The 13,077-nt window shown below is 39.1% G+C and overlaps 1 protein-coding gene across 4 annotated transcripts in view; it reads left to right on the forward strand.

Annotated features, from left to right (window-relative positions):
* Window positions 1-13,077, forward strand: part of CLSTN2 (calsyntenin 2) — a 304,706-nt gene that overhangs the window by 101,186 nt on the left and 190,443 nt on the right. The window contains exon 1 of one of the 4 annotated variants that reach the window (XM_040705895.2): window positions 6,711-6,940. The exons of the other annotated variants lie outside the window; for them this stretch is intronic. The gene's annotated coding sequence lies outside the window, so the exon portion shown is untranslated. Of the gene's footprint in view, window positions 1-6,710; window positions 6,941-13,077 lie in introns of those variants that run through there. 4 annotated transcript variants of the gene reach the window in all.

Raw genomic sequence — 13,077 nt, forward strand, 5'->3', positions numbered from 1 at the left:
TGTATTGTAATGGGTTCTAAATGCCCAGCTGATGTATTTTCCTCACTCAGAGTACAATGCTAACAATCTGAGATCACAAAGAAGATTGTTCTGAGTCTGATCAGCATAGAATCTTGGGGGTTTTTGCTCCCGCAGCATTTAAGTTCTAGGATTTGTTTGATATTTCCTAGCAGGATCCCCAGCACACAGCAATGTCGTGTGATTGTGATTTCAGAGATGTTCTGCTTTCATCATGTGCTGTGTAGCTGCCATCAAGGCTCCCAGCTGCTAGAGGCAGCTGGGCAGTATTTTCTGACTTGAGCTAAGTATGGGGATGCGCAGTTTGTTTTGTTTTTCTTTTAAACTTTGCAGCTTTGTGTCAAAGTGCAGTGCTGCAACACAGCGTGACCTCTGGCAATGAAGGTCTGGAGTTGATGACTCTGCTGGCTCCCTTCAGTGTTGTGATATGTCCTGTTCTTCAGCAGAGGCCTGAAACCAGCAATAAACTGGAATGTTAGCTCGTGAAGAGACATCAGGGAATCAAAACTGCAAGGAACCTTTCTGTGCCCATGAAAGCATCTTTTCACAGTTAGGAGACACACTGGTATTGGCCAGCATCTTCATTTAAATTTTTCAGGGCACCAGATTTAGCATAGATTTCCACTTAGAACTCTTCAAGGCTGGATGTTAAGGGGGTATTGGAAAAACAGCCATTAATGGCAGAACGTTTAGCAGACAAGACCTTGTGTGGGCTCACCAGATGCAGCATCCGTGTAGATGCTGCTTTTTCTGTCTCCCATTCTTGTTTTTATCTTTGAAGTGAGGAGAAATCTTTGTAACTGGGTCATTTACATATTGATGTATCACTTCTTATCTAGATTCAGGTGTCTCTGTCATTACTTTGATCCCAGATGGTTGATAGCCACAAGAAGGACAGTTCATATCTCATGTAACGATGAGTGCAGTCACTGAGTCAGATGAACTCTTGTTTCATGGTACTCCTAGTCTGTAATAGCTTATATTTTTGGATGAAGCTGTGAAAATGAATGACTGGGCTGAGAACTGGTGAAAGATAATAGCGAGTCACTCTGGAAATGAAAAATAATAATTTATCTGAGACTCATGCGTGGCCTGCATCATGAATCTACCTGCTTCTACATTACTGAAGGAGAACGATACAATTCTTATTAAAAGAAATGCTCCTCAAAGTATTTAGCAATGAAATTAACATTGAGTTGGCTAAAGAGCTATAATTTTGCTTGCAGTTACTCATTACTCTGTGGTAAATCTTCGTTTGACACCTTAAGAAATACTTTTCATTTTAGTATATTCATTTAGGAAAATCAAAGAGTTACTTAATATGCAGTATTCATATATTGAAACATTGTCTGCATTCCTCTTTGCTCCTCCAACACACTTAGTGAAGTGTGTTTCAGCATAATCAGTCTCCCAGTGGATTCTAGTATGAAAACAAATCTCACATTAATTTAAGAAACTTAAGTTTACAAGGCAATGCAAGGAAATTAAATTACCTGTCTGCATACACAGCCTCCTTTCTCAAGAAACATTTTTAATATCACTTTCAGTTTTCATGCAACTCTTCCCATTGTCAGTTTTTAACTGCTGTGGTGGAACTATTAATCAGGAGTTCAGGCAGGTTAACTTTGGCTGTGTCAGCAGTAGGACTCTCTGCTTTGAGATCTTTAGCAAATAGCATGCTTGCAGTGGCTGATTCTAGATTGCAGGCTTAAAGAAAGGTGAGTATGATGTTAATCTGGAGCCTAGCCATCCTAATGTATGTCTACTTGTGTGCAGGGGTTACAGTGGGGGAGTAATTGAGTTCATTTATATTTTGAGTTGTGGGCTGGAAAACCATTCTATCCATGTATCTTCTTCATGTTATGATCATTCAATATATTTTATTGAATTTAAATATCTAGTATTTTAAATGTTTTGTTTTGCAGTCCTCTAAGTCAGCACTCAACTGCCTGTGTGCTATGCTAGTGCCTGAAATGTAGTAGTCTGTAACTGTCTTGCACCTTCCAGCTCCTATGGAAACACCTACAGGGGAAATAGTTTTCTATAGAGACAAAGAATTCTAATTTTAGAAGGAAGCACAGAAATTGCTGCATGAGAGTAAGTCATGATTTTTCAGCAAGGTATGTTTTACCATAAACACTGATTTCATGACTGAATTTACTGGTGTTCCAGTCGTGATGAGCCTTTTACCAAGAGTGTTTTCTCACGTCTCTGAAAGTGGTAATTTGAAAGAGATCTTTATCAAACCCATAGCTCAGAGATTAATACATGAGACTCAAGATCATATAAGGCTCATCTGAATCGTTCATATCCCAAGTGGTTATTCTGGAGCTGCATTCACACCAAAACTATCTTCCTGATGTCATCTGCTCCTCTTGCTTCCTGTTTATTTAAAAAAACAAAAAAGTATAATCTTGCAATGCCTAAATTTTGTCACGATATGAAATGGAAAACACTTCTACATGTTTTCTGAAGCCAGGCAACTATTTCTTTGCCTTCTTTATATGGCTGTTATTTCACATGCCACTTATGCATTGCCAGCTTTTTGTTCTCAAATGGCTGTAGAGGAGCACAAAGGCTTCTCTTTCCCTGGGCAGTGTGTGCAGTTGCTTGAATTGTCATTCTTGCACTAAAGGGAACGGATTTGTCTATCTGACAATCCCATCTCTACGCAGGAAACAATAAAATCAGGAGGCAAGCTAGTCTTCATGTTTGGCACAGTAAGAAGCTCCTCAAACATGAGGAGAGTAAATCTTTATCCCCTCCGATTAAGTGCTTGTCTGAATGACAGTTCCTTATGGATCTTCTGTTAGGATGACGTATGGCATCTGTTATTTTGAAGGACTGCTCTTAGATGCAGGTAATCCCAGAGCAGTGTATGTTTGAGGCTTTGGTTTGTGTACATTAGGCATTTAGTTCACAGTAATATGAACACAAGGACATATTTGCATGTACTGTAAAGGTACCTGAGCAGTCAAAAGGACTACCCTCAGGAAGAGAAATTGTCATGGGTTATATTTTTCAGAATGCCATTCACTAGAATAAAGCAGTGGGGATTTGATGGGTAGGTCTTTCACGACTGGTTAACTAGAGTTTTCTTTAAATGTATTCCTTGTACATGCACCTATCTACAATGACTATCTCTGTGAGGAACTAAGATGACTGTGGGAATCAAGTATTCTGTTTCTAGTTGTATCTCTGCCTCTGTTAAATGAACAGACAGCTGGCATTAAGCCAATTATAAAATTGTAACTAATCATGTTTTGAAATATCTCAAACTAATTAATGGAGAGTACATGTTAGAATTACTTACTAATATAACATCTTTTGATTTTTCCATCTTGAACCTTATGTTAAGGAGATTTAGATTATACATATATATATGTAAATATTTGCATTCTTTGTTTTTGAAGAAAGAAGGAAATTAAGAGGATGGTTACACAGAAGGTCTCATGAGCTTTCTGAAATAGAGATGAGTGAATATGAAGATTTCTCTGCTGATGTGTGTAGCCATGGCTAAAGCTGATGCCTGAGAGGTTCACCTTGGAGCTAAAGACTGAGGCATAAAGTCTTGGCAGCGCAAGGTGGTAATCATTCTTCTCAGACTGAATATAAATGGGACTTGAGGACACAAGATGCACTCAAAAATAATTCAATCACGTTTTTTATTGGTAAAGCTTAAGAACACTCTTGTCTTAGGCAGATGCTTCCTGCCCCTGCATTTCATCATGTTGCTGTCCTCACTGTACTATGGGGTTGTTAAAACACTTGATGCTGAACTGATTTTTATATTTTTAGCTGTCCAACTCTTCAATTAGATAAGCTTTTGTTGAGTTATCTGGCCTGCATTTTAAAAATCCAGCCCAAAAGTGTGCTTTCCATATGATTTTAAAATGCTGTGGGTAATAATGCTTTTTCTTCACAACACTTTATTTTATCTTTTTCTCCCCTCCAGTAAGGATATTACAATGTGACCTTGTAAATAGTACCACAAAACAGGGATAGTTCACTTTTAGAGTGAAGAAGCAATGAATGTGATATGTACTTGGTTCTGCACAGGGGAAAATACAGGTGAATGCAGGGTATGGTTAGTCAAAGCTTAACAACACCCTTCTTGAGGAAATATAACAATTAAATGTGATTGCAACTAACTGAATAACTGAATGGGCAATTCAACCCATTACCAAAGCTGGTTGCAACAATAATGTTAGCTCATTTCTGGGGACAAAACTGCTTCCTTTTTAAGATGCAGACTCTCTTGTTAACTTCCCCAGGTAATCTCATTGCTGGCCTGGTACACAGAAGTAGGTTTTACTGGGATTGTGGTCATCTTTTATATTGATAGATCACCATGATGATAAATAGTATGATGAGATCAAAGCAGCTAGACTATTACACTAGAAAGAGTACTGAAGTAACCCGTGCACAGGCTGACATAAGACATCGTAAGTATTCATTCAGGGGCAACTGTATATTTTTGTTTTATTTGCTGATTGCCAAGTTGCAGGTGTGTACTGTGATCCACTTCAACGTAGTGAAGAGAAGTTAGGATGTGATTGTGAATGTACAGGATGTTACCTGCATTTTGAAACACATACTCACGCCTTTGTTTTGTATGCCCATCTCTTCTCCATTAGAAAAGTTACTTCTGTACAATCCTTGCATCTTTTTTGGAATTTAATAAAAGAAAAAAGAAGACAAAGTCTGTCAGAAAGGACAACCAGTATGAAGGATTGCAAATGACACTTCTTTATCTACCCTTGAAGCTAGTAGAGCTGCATCTGACAGGTTTATCTTATGTGGTTGGCAGACAGGCACTGTACATGGCAGGTAGCCTACACAGATACTGATCTAGCAAATTCATCTGACTCAATATGTGGAAAACCTATAGGAAGAAGAGACAGATGTTTGCCTGTAAGTCAATTAGTTCATATTAAAAACTTAAGATTGTAACGTTCAGAGATGAGTCTGTTCTACGCCCTTTGGCCAACACTGTTTAAACATGCATCCATTTTACTTAACTATAATTAATGTATGTTGTATAGATCCTAGGTAAGTTTCAGTATTCTCCTTACTGCCCCTGAATATTACTGTTTTGTCAGTTCCATTAGGAATGTGTAGCAGAGATGGGAATTGTTCTCTCATTGTTCTTCAACTCTGAAGAGTGCTAATTTTCAAAGTTTTTTAGTTTAGAGCTAAATGTTAAAACTGTTAATATTTTTTGTATTACACTGTATATTCAATATTGAATATTTTTATCAATAACCTCAAAATGAGAGAGACTGTTGTATTTGTTTCAGTACAGGATAAATGCTGTGGTCATCTGTTCCTGAAACAGAGTTGTCTCCTCTCTTAAAAAGGGATGTCACATTTCCTTGTCAGTTCAACATTTCATTCTATTTCAATTACATTTTCTAAAGAAAGGCCCATCGTTAGAGGCTGATGGAACCCAACACTGACATACCATTATTCTTATCTCTTAACTTTGATTAAAAATTCCTTGCAAAGGCAAGTTGCTTCTTTCTTTTTCTGTCATTCACACATTTCAAAGATGTTATTACAATAAGGTTAACAGAGGTAATTGTATTTGTGTACTTGTGTGTTGTGTAATCATCACATTAGATTTGAAAGCAAAAGCTCCTACTGTGAATATATTTGTGAGTGATGCCTTGCACATGAAAATAAAGGACTCACTCGCAGCCAGAATTGATTATACTTAAGATTTCAGTATATTGTGATAGCTAGAAACCTTTTCTTCTTTCCTTGGGGAGTGTGGCTGGACTCCTTCTGGAGCAAACAGGGGGCTGTAAGCATCTGTCTAGTTCCTCTGTGTTCCTTTGCTACCCGGGGGATGAAAATAATACCATATTCAGTGAATTGGCCTGGGAAGTCTGAAGGCTAGTCTTTGTCTTTCTATGGTATGAATGGGCAGGTTCTTCATCTACTGGTAATACAGTGGTTGCAGAATCATCTATGATGCTTTCTAGTGTTGTCTGTTACACATAGATAGGATGTATTTGAAAATATATATATATATATATAACACATATATGAGGGATTTCTATTATTTCCAACTCCACGTGGTTTTACACTGTTATTAATGTGACAAGTCTTTGTGCTGTCATTTTTTGAGTTTCCAGTTGCTACATATTATTAACATAAATTATACCATAACTTACATCTTAGTAGCTTTTTTCTTAGTAGTGACATTATTTATATATATATATATATATATGACACACATATATATATGTATATATTCATTCTACAGAATATTGAAGCTCTGAGTAACCTGTTAGGTGCTGTGCTCCTAGTTTTCAGAAGCCCCATTTGTTAGTTCCTGAATGGAAGTCGGGGCTACCACTACTGATAGGAACAGAATTGTGGCTGTAACATCTTCTGCTGCAAATCAAAGCTGTACAATACATTGTGTAAATAAAATAATTTTAAAGGAGTAAAGAGGGGCCACTGAGTGCACACTTGGAAAAGTTGCTCTGAATTCCGGTTTCATTAATAAAGGTGCAGGAAATAATGCTGACATCACAGGGATTTCAGATCCGCAGAGTGCTGGGGGAAATAGCAAGAAGTGAACTGCTCGTTCTCCTGCAGCCTCAGATCCGTTCCCCTCAGGTGCCTCGGCCTCTGATTGGCTGAGCCCTTTGGAACCTTCTGGAACCTTCTGGAGCTGCTGCAGCCGCGCTGCCCTCTCTTTGGAGACGCTGCAGCGCCCCCTGCCGGTAGCCGCCACTCGCGCCCTGTGCAGTTACTTATTGTTTGTAGAATACTGATAATTTTTAGAAAAGAAATTTTCTGCTTCTTCAGGGATGTACCTGAAACTCATGTTTGAGAAACAGAAGCCTGAACTGAGTGAGAGAAGGAGAGGCGACAGACACTTTGCAGAAGGAGGCCGGGAGCATTTCTGGTGAGCAGCTGTCTCGTGGCGCCTCTCTGCTCTGTGCCCTCACAGGGGGTACTGCGGGCACGTCTTAGGAAGCAGCGTCTTAGGAAAGGCCTAATGTAGCAAGGGGGTTAATTTTAATTAGTTTCTCAGGCAGTAAAGCACAGCTTTGGAATGCATTTCTTAGAGGCTGAAGGAGGATTCATGCCGGCATTTCAAAGATTTAGGCTCCAATCATTTTCCATCCTAAATACTTATATTATGATGCTTAAATAGAAACCATCAAGATTTTCATATTACTTAGCAATTTGTGTAAATGTAGTTAAGGGCTTTGAGAACACCCCTAAGTAATTAAAGATCTGTTTAAAAACAAGCCCCTCAGTATTACCTCTTCCAGCTGCTATGGGCACCTGGCTGTGCCCTCTGCTGTGGCTGGCTGCACCTGGTTGTTTTTAGCAGGTATGTTTTTTATTTGTTGTACAGATTTCACTTATTTGGAAACATAGAAGGGGCTGCAGTCTGAAGCCACGTGTGCAGCTGTCTCCTGTTTCAGGTGTAGGGTAGGTTTGCCAGTTATTGTGCTATTGTCAGATCAGTGTGAGGTAAATGCGTTTGATGTGTTTGGTTCAGTTGCACAGTGGTTTCTGCAGAGCTTAGAACTTCTCTCCTTGTTCTGCAGGTTTTGAGTCCATAGCTGCACTGTTATCTGTCACGATTGGTAGTGTTAAAGCAAGGGGGTAGCTTAGAGACTTCTGCCTTTCACTTATAGTTACTGCATCCCTGCTGAGATGTAGGTGACCCCCTGAGCACTCATGGTTCTACTGCACAGTCACACTGGTGGTAAAGCTTTTACTTTGTGCTGTAGTGGATTGGGGCCATTCACAACCTAAGGTACAGCTGAAGTCATTTCTTCCTGAATGCCATGAATTGTGCATTATATATAGTGTGAGAACTGTAACGTACTCTTAATTGTAGTCATATATAGAAACATATTTATTCATGAAAGTGCGATTATATTGTTCACTTCGGTGTTTGCTGTAAGTATGTTAGGGTGTTAGCTTAGTGCAAGCTTGATAGAGCGTGCTTAAATATCTGTCCTTGGAGAAATGCTTAGAAAATGACCAGCAAGGAAATTATGAGGGAAAGACCTTAAAAATGATCTGGTCTGCCTTCATGTGGTCACCAGTAGCTGTTTCAGAAACAAATTAACAGCAGAACCCATGTTAAAAGCATGACATTGACTCGTAACTGTTGTCCATTCATTTTCTTTTGTGGATGTAGCCCATGAGAGTGCCTCGCCCTGCGCAGCCTGAATGTGTGCCATCCCTCGTGGAGGAGCGAGTCTGTATTGCTGTGTTGTGACCACTATATAAAAATATGCTAAAACCGACAGGAAAAGGAAGTAAATGAAAATTTTGATCTAAAAAGCAACAAAGAGGAAAAGAAAAGTATACTGTGATCTATATCAGAACCAGAGCAGGATAAATAAAAAAAGAACATTGATATGATCTTGAGAAAATAAGTTTGCTGCCTTTACCGCTAAAATGTTTAACTGACAAAGGTTTAAAGGAAAGAAAAACAGTGAGGTGTGGGAGAGGGGAACATCCTGAATATCTCACTGGGTTTTTAACATGTCTAATAGCTTTGTTTAAATGCTAATTAATGACAAAGCTCAGCATGGCTGTGCGCCATGCAACCAGTCCTGTGAGACTCATTGTAGTAGTAATTTTTTTCTATGTGCTGTTCTCTGCACCGGCAAAATGTTCTCCTGAGTGACATTGTGTGTATCCTTTTGGTGTCCTCTGGTCCTGAGCGCTGCCCTAGCTGCGTGCCATCACTCATAATCTCATGTCTAAAAAGGAATTTTATTTTAACCTTGTTTAGCTCTGGAAAAGTTACTTTTCTGGTTAGTGCGAGTGCTGTTGCAGGGAGTAGTTTCAAACCACTGCGCTTTGTAAATGTGCATGCTGATTAAAACTTCTACTTTTCATAATGATCTAGTAATATAGCGGTCATGCAAGTAATAGTCCATACCTAATGATTTTGTGTCCAAGGACTGCAAGAATTACTATAATATATTCAGTGGCTAGTTTTAAGAATTACAAAGACATTTACTTCTGGGAAAAAAAAAAAAGTGATACCTAATTTCTGATTCTGATGTCTTATGAAGATGAAGTGGCTGAACCCAGTGCTTCTGTTCAATGTGGAGGATGTGTGTGGGACAAAAAGCAATGTGTTTTGAAGGTGTACTACAGAAATGGGTACTTAGGGGTTCATGTGGACTGCTTCTCATTAATGTTTCTGTTGGAAATAGTGCAAGCTGATCACAGGATGAAAGTAGAGGTGGTATCATTGAAAGAAAATGGAAGAACAGATTGGAATGTGCAAATTCATTTAGACATAGTCTTGAGGCTGTATGACAGTGTGACCGAGGCTGGTATACTGGCCTGGAACTAGAGTAGTTCCTTTGAAATCTAGCATGGTCTAGTGTAGGTACATGTGGAATTTGAGGCACCGCTTGTTGCAGAAAAGCTTTCTGGATCTACAGAATTCTCCAGGTATGTGATGTGATATGCTTCACATGAACTCTGACTCTTAACAGATGCCAGTGGCGTGTTAGAGACTTCAGTTTCCTGTTTGTAGTTTCCCTGTGTTTGTTTGAGGTGTGGTGTTGGTATGAGTACGTAGTTGCACAAGGACTGCAGTCATGAGGAAGTTGCAGTGCTGCCCCTCTGTCCCCAGCTTCTCGCTCCTGCCAAGCCAGCCTGTCCCTGTGTTTAGAAAGGAAATTGCACCCTGTTGAACGTAGCCAGGTGTGTTGCTGCAGAGAAGCCATACAAAGCCATGCCTATGTAAGAGGAAGGATTGGAATGAGCTACACAGGGAACATGAAATGCTTCCTTTTGGAAGTGGTACTAAGTTCAAGTGTTTGTGTAATTATGACTTGGTGGTACTGGTTTTCCTGCTCTTGGTGAGGGGAAAAATAAAAGCCATCCAAAAACGTTTTAGAAAAGATTTAAATGTGAGCATCTTTTCCATATTAAAAAAGAAAAAATGTCATGAATGAAAGAAGAGCTGGGTTGTAGTGTTAGCCCATGACGACAGCTCCTAAAATACATTAGAGTAAACATCAGCAAGTAACTAAAATGGCAGTCGTATTTCAACAAAATAATGACAAATATATCTCAGTCAATAGAAGTCTTTCCCCCATGACTTACATTTTTTTCTTTTTGCTTAACATTTTTTGTGGGAGGGGCTCAGTGCATAAGCATGTTGGGATGGGACCCCCCCCCCCCCCCAACAAAAAAGACAAAACATGTCTGTTTAGAATGTAACTGTTTTTTTTCTTTTAGAAGACCTCATATATCAGTTTTACAGACAGATCTTCCACCCCCTCCGCCTTTTGTTACGTTCAGGGGTTAGAACTGATTTGATGTGACATTTGGTTTTTTTTTTTTTTCCCCTTTAAGCCCCTTTTTTAGACAATGCCCTTCACTCAGGGCTGTTGAAAACTAAAAAACACCAGTGCAGAAAAAAAGATGATCTGCTTTTTCCCCCATCCTCTGTTCTTAGATTTCCAGGTTCCTGGTGCATCTCACCACCAAAGAGGCACTACCTCTGCACCATGCCATTTACATAATGATATGCTTGAGCATAATGTTATGAAGGAGGATAACCTTCCTCTGGCATTGCCTCTTCCACAAGTGTGACAGGCCTAATCTTAGCAGTTGGCGTTGCACTTTACCTGTTCAGTGTACTCCTTAAGGATTTTGTGAAAGCGTGGAGATGGATGAATGGGCTTCTGTTTGTAAACTACCTCATTAAGGCTTCTAGACGGGCTCTGTGACTGTGAGCGGTGCTTAGTAGACAAAAGCAAACAACAAAAAGTTATGGAAAAAAGGCAGACCTTTTTCTAAGGAGCTCTCTGAGAAAACAGTGAAATAATGAAATATTTTTACAAAAAGCAGATAGAAAAATATTGATAGTCTCAAAGAGGAGGTGGGCAGAGTAAGTTGAGATGCTCGGTTCCTCAGCAGATTTTGTTTGCCTTGGTGCACTGAGCTCAGAGCTGAAGTAGTTCAGGCGCTTGTCCACAAATGGAAATGAAGCTCTTGCCTTAGAGTGCAGGAAAAGGTGTGCAGAGGACAAAGTGCGTGGAACTTCAGCTGCAGTGTAGCCCTGTAAGTCTGGTAAACTTTTGAGCTTGTAGTGCCTATGAGTTTGTCACCTCTAAATTACCTCCTTTAACTCTTGGAATTACTTAATCTTACTCCAGTAAAAATGTGACCTGTGCAGTCGTTTTAGCATTTTCCTGTATCTTTAGCACAGAACAATGACAGGGAGAACTACTATTGCTGGTGTGAAGTAGCAGAGTGCAGCTGAGTTTTGTTAACATCTCTTACTTACAGTAGCACTTAACTAGTAAGGGATGTACCAAGCAAGAGAGATGCTTTTCTTTTTTTTTTTTTTTTTTTTAGTATTCCTCCATGATGATATAAGCATGAGACCCATGTGTCTTTACCACTTTGTTATGCAAATGAGCTCTCTAATATAAGTGGTTAGACTGATGAAAATATGTGCAGCATTTGTTAGGGCAGCTTGCTTGTCATCGTTTCCCTCTGTTATCTGCATCTTGTTAAAATGTATGAACGCACTTTATACATTTGAATAATCTCGATGTGTAGCTACGAGAACCAGTGCCTCCCATAGCCTTGTTCTGCAGGGCACCTTTAAGATCTCACATACGGGAGCCTTGCTGTTTGCCCTCCGTGATCCCCAAGAGCTGTTTTCCAAGCACTACTGAACCCAGACAGGACTAGGGGCAGAGAACTGCTGGCTTGGTAGATGCAATCTGGCATCCTTGATGGAAAGTCACTCAGTTTTGCTTTAAAAAAGAAGATACTTTTGAAAGGTTGCCAGGCCTTGCTCTGGATTGCATGTCACTTGTGACAGCAGGTTTTTTCTCCTCTGCATTTGGGGACTAAAGATATATGAGACTAGTCAGGTATAAGGGGTCATCTTTTGCCTGTTCTGATTTAAAGATAGTTGGATTCTCGCCTTTGTCAGGCAACTGTTTTCAGTTGCTTTAAACACCAAGTGAATTGAGCTTGCAGATATTATTACTGATACAAATTCTGTCAATATCTTTCTAGAACCAAGTTAGATTCTGTTGTTTGCTGTTGTTTTTTCCCTTCTTCTTGCTTGGCCTAATGTACTAGGAGAAGAACAGGCATGACATTTTTACTGTCTTTGCTCTACAAAACATGCCCTACCTTAAATTGCGTTTTTTATTTTCTCATAGCAGTGAAGGTTGATGAGCAGCGCTGAACACGTGCTGTTATAAACAATTGCCAGATGACTGCATCAGCCTCCTTCAGTACACTTTTACATGATGATGTGGAGTCATTTCCACACTTACTTATGTAACTGCAGGCAGTTTCATAGGTTTCCAAGCTTGATACAAACATTCAATTAACTCTGCTGTTCTTGTTATGTTGTTTTTATACATATTTCACATAGAAAAAAATTATATTTTGAAGTTTTGCTTTTAAGTCACACTGCATAGATGTTAAATGAGTGAAGTTTCAATCATCACAAAACCTGGAACTAGGTGGTTTTTGGCCATGACTCTGGATGATTACAAATGTATTTCTAGGTGAGAGAAAACCTGTAAATGTTGTACACTTGATGTGATGGCATGATTTAGACCTTAACTGCTTTTGCATAGGGAAGAGAATGCATAGAGTGAAGTCATTATGACTTATACTTATGGAACAATACACAACTATTAGTGTTGACCTCTAAAAAATGTGTTTTTCAGAGCCTTACCATTTATGATGCAATATCATTTCTGTATTTGTACTGGCAGTTTCCAGCATATTCCTGCCAGTTTATTCCATAGCAGTCTTGATTCCTATTAGGAAGGCCTAACTGATCTGATAGGTGCCTACCATTGTAGTTATACCAGGCACGTTCTGCATAAACTAATGAAGGAGGTTCTTATAAGACTGGTAAGCTAATAGATTGTCTTTATCATTTCTCTTCTATTGTTATCCAATATAACTTATTGTTATGTAAGTTCATTTATAGGTATGATTCATCTATGCTTATCAAAAAGTTTCATTTAATCCTCCATTGATTTGTACTGAGGTTTATTTTCT

This window comes from Gallus gallus, chromosome 9, assembly GCF_016699485.2.
Source record: "Gallus gallus isolate bGalGal1 chromosome 9, bGalGal1.mat.broiler.GRCg7b, whole genome shotgun sequence".
Classification (NCBI taxonomy): Eukaryota; Metazoa; Chordata; class Aves; order Galliformes; family Phasianidae; genus Gallus; species Gallus gallus.